The following is a 2,658-nucleotide window of genomic DNA, read 5'->3' as shown; positions in this document are numbered from 1 at the left end:
TTTTTTTTTTTTTTTTTTTTTTTTTTTTTAAGGAATAGTCCCTAGGGCGATTCCAGAAGTTGTTTCAAGTGCATTAATGAAAACATAATGCAAGTGAAATCCTTCCCCTGTTTGCAAATTCTTTTAAAGCTCCCAAACTCATTTTCTAACTGCAGGTTTAATGAATTGGAGGGTCCTTCAGAGTTTGAATACCACAGAAAACCAACAAGCCAAAAATTAAAAACAATGCATAATTATTTTGAAAACTGTTCGTGTGTGTGTGTTTTGTTTTTTTTTGTTTTGTTTTGTTTTGTTTTGGTTTTTTTGGGTTTTTGTTGTTGTTGTTTTTGCAGGTGTTAAGAATGTAGTGCAGCTGTTTGCAGGACTCACTACTTGCATCATTTCACCCTATGGTTGAGCAGGAAATACTTTAAAAATGCTGCCCGATCGCACATCACACATAGGCTTTGAAACCACAGTGACATTTGCTAAAGAAAAAGATGTGCGTGTCCTTTTATCTCAAAACTGAGCAAGACTCATTTTCATTTTTTGATTTGGTCATTGCGACCCTACAAAACCTACGTGTTAGGGTTGTTGTGGGCATGGGAGCGGGTTGAGGAAGTTCTGGGTGTCTCATTTGTCCTGTGATATTAAGTAAAGCTAAAAGATCCTCAATAGAAGCCCTAGAATGATGAAGGGCTTTAAATTTCCTCCCAGGAATCACACACAATGAAAGAGACGGCATGGGACACATGCCTGGGAAACAAAATCTTTTTTTTTTTTTTTTTTTTTGAGACATTTCCCCTCTGTCATCCAGGCTGGAGTGCAATAGCATGATCTCGGCTCCCTGCAACCTCCAACTCCCTGCGTTCAAGCAATTCTCATGCTTCAGCCTCCAGAGTAGCTGGGATTACAGGCATGCACCACCATACCCGGCTAACTTTTGTATTTTTAGTAGAGACAGGGTTTCACCATGTTGGCCAGGCTGGTGTAGAACTCCTGACCTCAAGTGATCCACATGTCTCTGCCTCCCAAAACGCTGGGATTACAGGCATAAGCCACCGTGCCTGGCCAGAAACTGAGAGGACAAAGAGCAGGGAGGAGACGTAAAAGAGGCTGGTCTGAGGGATTAAGAGCCAAAGCCTGGAACCAAAATGGCAAGGTCTCTACAGCAGCTCCTCTTCTTCCCATCCTCTGGTTATTAGCCAAGTTACTTAACTTTGCTGTGCCTCAGTTTACTCATATGAAAATGGGGATAAAAGTAGTAGCTATGTCTTAGGGTGGCTATGAGGATTTAGTGAATTCATACAGAAAAAAATGCTTAGAAGCCCTGCTGGGGTTCAAAGGATATTAAGCTATTATTATTCCTGTCATTGTCCCTAGGACCAGGGAAGAGGAAAGGGAGCTAGTTCTACCTGGCTGCAAGGAGATCAGTTTGGGAACATCCATTCTACATTGCTAACTCTCTCATCTCCTTCTAGTCTTATTTCAATGAGACCTACCCTACTCCACCTATTTAAAGTTGTAATTCACCCTTCCCTCCCAGTCTCCCTCATTCAACTCTGCTTTTTTTTTTTTTAATAGCATCTGTCACCTTATAACATATTGTATGGTTTACTTTAAGAAAAAAATTATGGCCAGGTGCGGTGGTTCACGCCTGTAATCCCAGCACTTTGGGAGGCCGAGGCAGGTGGATCACGAGGTCAGGAGTTCAAGACCAGCCTGGCCAACATAGCAAAACCCCATCTCTACTAAAAATACAAAAATTAGCTGGGCATGGTGGCGGGTGCCTGTAATCCCAGCTACTCAGGAGACTGAGTCAGAGAATTGCTTGAACCCGGAAGGTGGAGGGTGCTGTGAGGTGACATCACACCACTGCACTCCAGCCTCTGAGACAAAGAGAGAGAGAGAGAGAGAGAGAAGGGAGGGAGGGAGGGAGGGAAGGAGGAAAGAGAAAGAGGGGGGAGGGAAGGAGGGAGGGAGGGAGGAAGGAAGGAAGGAAGGAATTCTCTCTCTTTTACCACCTCCTACTTTCAGGTTAGAACATCGGCTCTATAAGGGACCACTTTAGTTAAACAAATCCAATTTTTAAAAATTCACTGATATTGCCCCAGTTTCTAGAACAGTGTCCGGCACATGGTATGTACTCAGCAAATGCCATAGAAATGAATTCATTTAGCATATGCTATACTGATTGCCTATGGTGCGCAGGGCATTGTGCAATAAGAAAAAAAAGTTAATCATGAGGCCTATCCAAAGATGAAAGAGGCTCCTGTGGAAGAAGCATACTTCCTGGTAAACAGAAGTATTCACAATACAGGAGCATGCCATAAAAAAGTATTGAAGGACTGAAAGGGAAGTTTAAAGAGGTTAAATTCTTTTCTAACCCTAAGAGTTTCTCATTTTGTAAGCAGATATTTTTTTTTTCTTCTTTTTTTTTTTTTGAAACAGGGTCTTGCTCTCTGGCCTAGGCTGGACTGCAGTGTCTTAATCATAGCTCACCATAGTCTCAAATTTCTGGGCTCAACTGATCCTTTGCCTCGGCTTCCCAAAGCACTGGGATCACAGCCACCAGGCCAAGCCAGAATTTTCTTAAGATGAGAAGTAGTCAGTATTTCCATGGAAATCAGAGCTTCTCCTTAAGGACCATTAATGCCAATATGTGATGCTTGTCACCAC

This window comes from Rhinopithecus bieti, unplaced genomic scaffold, assembly GCF_001698545.2.
Source record: "Rhinopithecus bieti isolate Rb0 unplaced genomic scaffold, ASM169854v2 scaffold_12859, whole genome shotgun sequence".
In the NCBI taxonomy this organism is placed as follows: Eukaryota; Metazoa; Chordata; class Mammalia; order Primates; family Cercopithecidae; genus Rhinopithecus; species Rhinopithecus bieti.
Note: the sequence above shows the minus strand (reverse complement) of the source record.